This window comes from Panthera tigris, chromosome C1 (genome assembly GCF_018350195.1).
Source record: "Panthera tigris isolate Pti1 chromosome C1, P.tigris_Pti1_mat1.1, whole genome shotgun sequence".
NCBI classification, from domain to species: Eukaryota; Metazoa; Chordata; class Mammalia; order Carnivora; family Felidae; genus Panthera; species Panthera tigris.
This window is the reverse complement of record NC_056667.1, coordinates 108,181,184-108,192,550: the sequence shown is the minus strand read 5'-3', so window position 1 is coordinate 108,192,550 and position 11,367 is coordinate 108,181,184.

Sequence of the window (11,367 nt, the reverse complement as noted above, 5' to 3'; positions counted from 1 at the left end):
ATGAGTGATGTTGAGCATCTTTTCCTGTGTCTATTAGCCATCTGGATGTCTTCTTTGGAAAAATGTCTATTCATATGTTTTGCCCATTTCTTAATTGGATCATTTGTTTTTGAAGTGTTGAGTTTGATAAGTGCTTTATAGATTTTGGATACTAACCCTTTATCTGATATGTCATTTGCAAATATCTTCTCCCATTCCATCAGTTGCCTTTTAATTTTCTTGATTGTTTCCTTCACTGTGCAGAAATTTTTTGTGTTTTTTAATATCATTTATTGTCAAGTTGGCTGACATACAGTGTATACAGTGTGCTCTTGGTTTTGGGGGTAGATTCCCATGATTCATTGCTTACATACACACCCAGTCTCATTCCAACAAGTGTCCTCCTCAATGTCCATCACCCATTTTCCCCTCTGCCCTGCCCCCCCTTCAACTCTCAGCTTGTTCTCTTATGGTTTGCCTCCCTCCATCTCTGTTTGTAACTATTTGTTGCCTTCCCTGCCCTTACCACATGATCTTCCATTAAGTCAGAGTTTTTATTTTGATGAGGTCCCAATAGTTCATTTTTGCTTTTGTTTCCCTTGCCTCAGAAGACATATGTAAGAAGCTGCTACAACGAATGTCAGAGTTTGCTGTCTGTGTTCTCTGCTAGGATTTTGATGGTTTCCTGCCTCACATTTAGATCTTTCATCCATTTTGAATTTATATTTGTATGTGGTGTAAGAAAATGGTCCAGTTTCATTCTTTTAAATGTTGCTGTCCAGTTTTTCTACCACAATTTGTTGAGGAAACGGTCTTTTTTTTCCATTGGATATTCTTTCCTGCTTTGCCAGAGATTAATGGACCATATAGTTGTGGGTTCATTTCTGGGTTTTATATTCTGTTCTATTGATCCATGTGTCTTTTATGCCAGTACTATACTGTCTTGATCACTACTGCTTTGTAATAGAACTTGAAGTCTGGAATTGTGATGCCTCCTCCTTTGCTTTTCTTTTTCAAGATTGCTTTGGCTACTTGGGGTCTTTTGTGGTTCCATACAAATTTTAGTATTTTTTTGTTCTAGCTCTGTGAGGAAAATGCTGTTGGTATTTTGATAGGGATTGTATTCAATCTGTAGACTGCTTTAGGTAGTACAGACATTTTAACAATGTTTATATATACTAAAATAGACATTTTAACCCATGAGCATGGAATGGCTTTCCCTTTCTTTGTGCCATATTCAATTTCTTTCATCAGTGTTTTATAGTTTTCAGAGTACACATCTTTTACCTGTTTGGTTAGGATTATTCCTAGGTATCTTATTGTTTTTGGTGGAATTGTAAATGGGATTGATTCCTTTATTTCTCTTTCTACTGCCTTATTATTGGTGCGTAGAAATGTAACAGATTGTATCCTGCAACTTGACTGATCTTGTGTATCAGTTCTAGCAACTTTTTTGACGGAGGTTGAGGATTTTTTCAAATATTTTCGGCATCTATGGAGATGAATATGTTTTTCTTATTAGCCTTATAAATATTATGGATTATATTCACGGATTACCTAATAATGAATAACCTTTAAATTCCTAGAATAATCTCAACTTGATAATGATACATTATTTTTAATGTGTTGTTAAATTTTGTTTGCTAATATCTTCTTTAATAATTTTGAAATAATAGAATAAATTATGATGTTATATAGCTCTTTGTAAACAAATATTTGTTAAGCTTTAGTTTCAATGTAATATTGCTTCATAAAACAGATTTGGAAGATTTTCTTTTTACATGCTCTGAAATTGTAAAATTAAGATTGGAATTTATCTGTTTGATAAAATTTCCCTGTCAAGCCATTTGAGTTTGGTGCCTTTGTTCTGAGGGGACGTTTCAACTACTTTCTCTATTTCTTTTTTTAAAAAAAATTTTAACATTTATTCATTTTTTGAGAGACAGAGAGAGAGCACAAGCAGGGGAGGGGCAGAGAGAGGAAAGACACAGAATCTGAAGCAGGCTCCAGGCTTTGTGCTGACAGCTCAGGGGCTTGAACTCATGAAACACGAGATCATGACCTGAGCCGAAGTCGGACACTTAACTGACTGAGCCACCCAGGCGCCCCTACTTTCTCTATTTCTTCTATGGTATTTGGTCTATTCAATTTTGGCAAAGGTAAATTTGTCTAAATTGTATTTCTCTTAACATGTTTTTATGTCATCTAGGATTTAAATGCATCTGTACAGTCTCAGATGATTTTTTAAAATGCCATTTATTGATGTTCACTTCCTCCCTACCTCTTTTAACCTTTGACTTTGTGCTTTCTGCCTTTTTGTTGATTGTTTTAGGTAGCAACTTGTCTTTTTTGTTCTTTTTTTCTCCAAAGAAATAGTTACTTCTGTTTTCTAAGTTTTCTTTTTTTCTTTGCTTATGGACTCTGTTTTGTGTTCACTTTGTTTATGTTCTATTTTTGTTATGTTTAATTAACATTCTCTCTATTGATATAGTTGACAACTACAAGGCAATTAGCAAGTTACTTGACTTTCTGTATGCTGTTCCTGTTCTTCCTCTTCCCCAGTTCTGATGGTTGCCTTACTTCTACTAGTAGGTACCTGTTTCATGCCCACCTGGGTACTATGGTGCTTGGTTGTATGCCACTCATTCTCCAGTAGATTGTGCATGAAATATTCAGGGCAACAATATTCCTTGAGATTTTTGGTGTTCATAGCATTTGTTTTTCTAACCTTCATTTTTTAGTCTGCTTGGATAGATATAAAATCCTTGGCTCATATTTACTTTCCTTGAGAATTTAACAACTTCTGACATAAAGTATTCATCTCAAAAAACTATGTTGGTGAACTGATAAATCTTCCTTCTCTTACAAATCTGTTCTCCTATATTCCCAAATTATTTTCCTGTGTTTAATGTTAAGCAAATTTACTCAAATATGTTTTTTTCTTGATTGTTGTGGATCAATTTGCCTTAAACATCCTTTTGGCCCACATCTTTCTCCAGCCATGCTGCCCTTGTACCAGGTCATTCTCTCTTACCCAAATTAGACAAAATCAGGGATCTTCCTGACTCCATCTCCTTCTCTCTAGACCACCCTACTATCCCAGAACCCTTGAAATGTAACTTCAACCATTTGTTTTTATCATCTAAAAACATCTTGACTGGCTTCTCAGAATTTTTCTTTCTATCCTCTAGGGTTGTTAAGCTTAGCTGAGATGAAAATCAAATGCCTTCATTTTTGCTTTTCTGCCTTTTCAGGCCAGAGATGCTTCCCTTTGTCTGAATAAGTAGGTACAGAAGCAAAATAGATTAAATGAAGATCAATTCTGCTTTTTCTCCTCTCTGTTACCTGCAGTTTCACCCTGTTTTGGATCCAATGGAAATATTTATTAACATTCCATGCTGGCTTCATGTTGGTCCTTTGCTCTTCCTTTATCTTCAAATCATTTTTACTTATTTTATTTGGGATATTTAATCTTTTTTAGGTTTACAAACTAGTTCTGTGCTTTTACGCTGTTCTTATATTTGTCCCTGTCTATAATTCTTGTTACTTTTTATGAGTTGATTCTTACATTCCAAGGTTTTGCCTCCAAGTGTGGATCAGAATATTTTCTGTGAATCTCCCCTCCCCTCTTTTCTCACTGATATCCCAGGTCTGTTACTTCCTCCACAATTCCCTCCTAGGAGCTGCATACCTACTCAAAAGCTGAAACAATCCTGAGAGAATAGCCATTGGCTGATATTCTGGGCAGATTCAGATGCATGATTGAGGAGTAGGTCTAACTTTCCTATAATGGATGAGACTTGGGCTGAGAAAAGGAGAGCAAGAGGAGGAGGAGTGGAAGAAGTAGGGAAATCTCTGATCACTAAATCTGAGGGCACCTGTCCTTCCATTGAGAGGGCTAGATGGTAGTTAGCTCCAAAGTTAGCTGTAGCCAAATGATGATGTCCAAACTACAAGTAGTATATTATCAGCCACCAGATGTCTGTTCTATGGCTTGATTCTCTGTTCAGTTATTCAGAACTGCCACCTCTTTCTTTGCCTCTGGACAGACCACTTTCTGGCAGTCCTGGTCATTTCTAATGCTCTGGAGAAAAGGGTCTTATACTCCTTTGGAGGCAAAACCTCACCTTATAACAGCTACTCAGTTATTTCCTCTTAGCTTCAAATATGTGGTCATGGTCAGCTGTGTGATGCTGGAGCTGAGATGCTGCAAGCCTCAGCTCTGCTGTACCTGTTAGGTTTGGCCAATAGGGAGTGCTAAGGGAGAGTATAAGGCAGGGGGTGGAAAAGGCCCAATTTCTTTCCTTTTGCTTTCCTTGGTAACTGCCTGTGCCAGCCCAGGAACATGTTTCAGTGTTGTGGAAACAGCTCTTTCCTACTGCAGAAGCCAAATCTTGTTTCAGATTTCCAAAACTCACAGGATCAAGCTCTTTGCGCTCTCATCCCCAGTACATCAGCACCTTCTGGCACCATCTTCTCAGAGGTCTGGGCCCCAGTGTCCCAGGCCTGCTCTAATCAGGCAGCTCACTCAAACCTCTGTTCCCTGCTCCTCCACCTTAGAGTTAATGGCAACATTCCAAAATTGCCACTTCTAAGTAATCTAGTAAACAACTTTATACCTAGTTAACAATTCTTCATATTAAATTTTCTCTGTAAAATAAACTGATGTGGCTCCTCTCTCCTGACTGGACTTTGCCCTTGGTAGGAGCAGAGGATGCCAGCTGGAAATGTCCCACTGTGTTCCACCACCAGGTGGTTTCAGCAAGTGGAACAGGGAGCTGATATAACACCCACTACCATCATCACCTCTCACCCACCATCTAGGAACAGCTCTGACTCCCCATTCGGAGAAATTACCTTCCATCCCAGATTGATGCAAGCAGACAGTAGTCCGGTTGGAAAAAGCCTCTGGTCTTCCATCTTCAGCACCCTGGAAGCAATGAGAGAGTTAATGAGGTGGTCTAAGGTGGGACCAGTCACCACTAAGCTTCATCCCCCACCCCTAGAGCCTGCAGGTTTCAGCACGTTGCTGAGCCCCACCCCCTACCACATAATAGACTGAAGGAAGCATTTTGATTTTTTCTGTTGGTTTTTTTTTTTTTTGCTTTTTAAGTTTTTTTATTTCAATTCCAGTCAATTAACAGGCAGTATTACATTATTTTCAGCTGTAAAATATAGTAATTCAACAATTCCATACATCACTTGGTACTAATCACAAGTACATTTCTTAATCCCCATCACCAATTTCACACATCCCCCTATCCATCTCTTATCTGGTAATCATCAGTTTGTCTCTATAATTAAGAATTTGTTTCTTGGTTTGTCTCTCTCTCTTTTTCCCCTTTTCTCACTTGTTTTGTTTCTTAACTTTCACATATGAGTGAAATCATATGATATTTACCTTTCTTTGACTATTTTGCTTAGTATTGTGCTCTGTAGCTCCAACCATGTCATTGTAAATGGCAAGATTTCATTCTTTCATTTGGCTAAATAGTGTATGTATAGATAGATAGATAGATAGATAGATGATTTCCCTATCCATTCATCTATCAATGGACACCTGGTCTGCTTTCATAATTTGTCTATTATAAAAAATGCTTCTATAAGCATAGGAGTGCCATGTATCCCTTTCATACAGTAGTTTTATTTTAAACTTTTTGAGGAAAGTCCATATTGTTTTCCAGAAAGAATGCAATAGGTTGCATTCTAACCAACAGTGCAAGAGGGTTCCTCTTTCTCCACATCTTTGCCAACATCTGTTGTTTCTTTCACTGTTGATTTTAGCCATTCTGACACATGTGAGGTAATATCTCATTGTAATATTGATTTGTATTTCCTAGATGGTGGTGATGTCAGGCATCCTTTCATGCGTCTTTTGGTCAAATGTACATCTTCTTTGGAGAAATATTTGTTCAGGAGAGAGATCCAAAATGGCAGAGAAGTAGGGGACCTGAAGTTCCCTTGTCCCTCAAACACAACATTCTTGAGGCTAAAGGACATTGAATTCCAAGAATCCAGGCTGCAGAGTGACATAGATGTCTCCAGAGGCCCAAGGAGACAACCTGGCAGGCCATAGGGCTACTTCAATGAACAGATCACAGCACACCTGGTGGAGGGTTCAAACTATCACTACGAATAGGGAGATAAAGCAACCAAAGTCTCAACAAGAGAAAGCAAGTAACACACTCCAAAAAACACCTCTGAAGATCCAGACTTTGAACAATGTATGACACCACTTAATATAGCAGTGCTTGCAGGTGCAGGACACATAACAAGCTTTTAAAACACATAAGGCACAGAGAACTAGCCAAAATTTTGAAACAGGAAAATTCTCCTCAAAAGAAATTCAAGGATTTAGAGCTAATGAATTGCCCAAAACAGGTATAAACAATATATCTGATCAAGAATTTAGTGTAATAATCATAAGATTAATCACTGGGCTTGAAAAAAGCATAGAGGACAGCAGAGAATCTATTGCTGCAGGGATCATGGAACTAAAAAATTATCACGATGAATTAATGAATGTTATAAATGAAGTGCAAAATAAACTAAATGCGGTGACAGTGAGGACTGAAGAGGCAGAGGGGAGAATAACTGAAAAAGAAGATAAAATTATGGGAAAAGATGAAGTTTAGAAAAAGAGATAAAAAAAAATCATGGACCATGAGGGGAGAATTAGAGAACTAAGTGATTCAATGAAACATAATAATATCCATATCATAGCAGTTCCAGAAGAACTCCTGAGAGAGAGAAGAAGAACAAAAGAGAGAGAAAGGGGAAGATGTACTTGAACAAATCATAACTGAGAGCTTCCCCAATCTGGGGAAGGAAACAGACATTGAAATCCAGGAGACTCAGAGAACTCCATTCAGACGTCACAGGAATTGATCTGTGCAACATAGCATAATGAAACGGCAAAATACAAAGACAGAGAATTCTGAAAACAGCTAGGGACAAATGGGCCTTAATCTATAAGAGTAGACACATAAGGGTAGTAGCATACCTATCCACTGAAACTTGGCAGACTAGAAAGGAGTGGCAGGAAATTTTCAATGTGATGAACAGGAAAAATATGCAGCCAAGAATCCTTTATCCAGCAAGCCTATCATTCATAATAGAAGGAGAGATAAAGGCTTTCCCTGACAAACAAAAACTGAAGGAGTTCATGACTGCTAAACCAGTCCTGCAGGAGATCCTAAGGGATACTCTGTGAGTGGAAAGCAGGAAAGACTACAAAGGACCAGAGACATCACCACAAGCATGAAACCTACAGATGGCATGACACTAAATCCATATTTTTCAATAATAACGCTGAAAGTAAATGGACTAAATACTCCAACCAAAAGACATAGCATATCGCAATGGATAAAAAAACAAGACCCATCTATTTGCTATCTACAAGAGACCCATTTTAGACCTGAGAACACCTTCAGATTAAAAGTGAGGGGATGGAGAACCATCTATCATGCTACTGGAAATAAAAAGAAAGCTGGAGTAGCCATACTTAGACAAACTAGACATTAAACTAAAGGCTGTAAGAAGAGATGAAATAGGGCATTATATCATATTTATGGGGTCTATCCATCAAGAGGAGCTCACAATTTTAAATGTTTATGCACCCAATTCAGAACACCCAAATATATAAAGCAATTAATCACAAACATAAGCAATATTTTTTTTTAATTTTTTAATGTTCATTTATTTTTGAGAGAGAAAGACAGAGTGCAAGCCAGGGAGGGGCAGAGAGAGAGGGAGACACAGAATCAGAAGCAGGCTACAGGCTTTGAGCTTTCATCCCAGAGCCTGATGCGGGGCTCAAACCCACAAGCTGTGAGATCATGACCTGAGCTGAAGTTGGATGCTTGACCAACTGAGCCACCCAGGTGCCCCACAAACATAAGCAATCTTATGGGTAAGAATGTGGTAATTGCAGGGGACTTTAATACTCCACTTAAGCAATGGACAGATCATCCAGACAGAAAATCAATAAAAAAACAATGGCCCTGAATGATACACTGGACCAGATGGACCTGACAGATATAGTCAGAACTTTTCATCCTAAAGAAGCAGAATACACATTCTTCTCGAGTGCACATGGAACATTCTCCAAGATAGATCACATACTGGGTACAGAACAGCTCTCAACAAATATAAAGGAATTGAGATAATACCATGCACATTTTCATATCACAATGCTATGAAACTTGAAATCAACCACAGGAAAAGTTTGGAAAACTTCCAAATACATGGAGGTTAAAGATCATCCTACTAAAGAATTAATGGAACAACCAGGCAATTAAAGAAGAAATTAAAAAATATATTAAAGCAAATTAAAATGAAAACACAACAGTCTAAACCTTTTGGGATGCAGCAGAGGCAGTCCTAAAAGGAAAATACATTACAATCCAGGCCTATCTCAAGAAACAAGAAAAATCTCAAATACAAAATCTAACAGAAAACCTAAAGGAAATAGAAGCAGAATAACAAAGAAATCCCCAGGTCAGCAGAAGAAGAGAAATAATAAAGATTAGAGCAGAAATAAACAATATAGAATAAAAAAAAACAGTAGAACAGATCAATGAAACTAAGAGCTGTTTTTTTTGAAAAAATAAAAAAAAAATTGATAAACCCTTAGCCAGACTTCACAAAAAGAAAAGAGAGAGGACCCAAATAGATACAATCGCAAATGAAAATGCACTTATCAAACCAATCCCTCAGAAATACAAGCAATTATCAGAGAATAATATGAAAAATTGTATGCCAACAAACTGAAGCATGGAGGAAATGGTCAAATTTCTAAACACCCACACACTACCAAAACTCAAATAGGAAGAAATAGATAATTTGAACAGAACCATTACCAGCGAAGAGATTGAATTAGTTATCAAAAATCTCCCAACAAATAAGAGTCCTGGACCAGATGGCTTCCTAGGGGAATTCTACCAGATACCTAAAACAGTTAATACCTATCTTTCTCAAGCTGTTCCAAAAAAACAGAAACGGAAGGAAAGTTTCTGGACTTATTCTATAAAGCCAGTATTACCTTGATTACCAAATCAGACAGAGACCCCACAAAAAAGAACTGCGGGCCAATATCCCTGATGAATATGGATGCAAAAATTCTCAACAAGAAACTAGTAAATTTAATTCAAAACTGTATCAAAAGAATTTATCACCATGATCAAGTTTGATTCATTCCTCGAATGCAGGGCTGGCTCAATATTCCTAAACCAATCAATGTGATACATCACATTAATAGAAGAAGGATAAGAATCATATGATCCAGTCAATAGATGCAGAAAAAGCATTTGAAAAAATACAGCATCTTTGTTAATAAAAACCTTCAAGAAAATTAGGATGAAAGGAACATACCTTAACATCATAAAAACCATATATGAAAATCCCACAGCTAATATCATCCTCAATGGAAAAAAAGACGGAGAGCTTTTCCCCTGAGACCAGGAACATGGCAGGGATGTCCACTCTCACTATGGTTGTTTAACATAGTGTTGGAAGTCCTAGCATCAGCAATCAGACAACAAAGTGAAATAAAAGCCATCCATATTGTCAAAGAAGTCAAACTTTCTTTTTTTGCAGATGACATGATACTCTATCTACATGGAAAACCCAAAAGATACTACCAAAAATCTGCTAGAACTGATACATGATGGCCAACAGGCACATGAAAAGATGTTCAACGTTGCTCCTCATCAGGGAAATATAAATCAAAACCACACTCAGATACCACCTCACGCTAGTCAGAGTGGCCAAAATGAACAAATCAGGAGACCATAGATGCTGGTGAGGATGTGGAGAAACAGGAACCCTCTTGCATTGTTGGTTGGAATGCAAACTGCTACAGCCTCTCTGGAAAACAGTGTGGAGGTTCCTCAAAAAAGTAAAAATAGATCTACCCTATGACCCAGAAATAGCACTGCTAGAAATTTACCCAAGGGATACAGGAGTGCTGATGCATAGGGGCACTTGTACCCCAATGTTTATAGCAGCACTCTCAACAATAGCCAAATTATGGAAAAAGCCTAAATGTCCATCAACTGGTGAGTGGATAAAGATGTGGTTTATATATACAGTGGAGTAATACGTGACAATGAGAAAAAATGAAATATGGCCCTTTGTACCAACGTGGATGGAACTGGAGAGTGTTATGCTAAGTGAAATAAGCCATACAGAGAAAGACAGATACCATATGTTTTCACTCTTATGTGGATCCTGAGAAACTTAACAGAAACACATGGGGAGGGGAAGAAAAAAAAAGAGGTTAGAGTGGGAGAGAACCAAAGCATAAGAGACTCCTAAAAACTGAGAACAAACTGAGGGTTGACGGGGGGTGAGAGGGAGGGGAGGGTGTGTGATGGGTATTGAAGAGGGCATTTTTTGGGATGAGCACTGGGTGTGGTATGGAAACCAATTTGACAATAAATTTCATTAAAAAAAATATGTGGTTTATATATACAATGGAATACTACTTGGCAATGAGAAAGAATGAAATCCTGCCATTTTCAGCAACATGGATGGAACTGGAGGGTGTTATGCTAAGTGAAATAAGTCAGTCAGAGAAAGGCAGATATCATGTTTCCACTCATATGTGGATCTTAAGAAACTTAACAGAAGACCATGGGTGAAAGGAAGGGGAAAAATATAGTTACAAATACAGAGGGAGGGAGGCAAACCATAAGAAACTCTTAAATGCAGAGAACCAACTAAGGGTTGATGGGAGGGTTGGAAGAGAGGGGAAAATGGGTGATGGGCATTGAGAAGGGCACTTGTTGGTATGAGCACTGGGTGTTGAATGTAAGTGATGAATCACTGGAATCTACCCCCAAAACCAAGAGCACACTGTATATACTGTATGATAGCCAATTTGACAATAAATTGCATTTTTCAAAAAAGAAATGTCTGTTCCTGTCTTCTGCCCATTTTTATTTATTATTTTTTAATGTTTATTTTATTTTTGAGACAGAGAGAGACAGAGCATGAGCAGGGGAACGGCAGAGAGAGAGACACACAGAATCTGAAGCAGGCTCCAGGCTCTGAGCTGTCAGCACACAGCCAACACGGAGCTTGAATTCGTCAACTGCAAGATCATGACCTGAGCCGAAGTTGGACACTCAACCAACTGAGCCATCCAGGTGCCCCAACTTCTGCCCATTTTTAATTGGATTATTTGTTTTAGAGTGTTGAGTTGTGTAAGTTGTTTATATATATATATATATATATATATATAGCCCTTTATCAGATATGTCATTTGCCCTATTCAGTAGGTTGGCTTTCAGTTTATTTTGATTAAGTCCTAATAGTTTGTTTGCTTTTGTTTCCCTTGCCTCAGGAACTTATCTAGAAAAAAAAAAGTTGCTATGGCCAATGTCA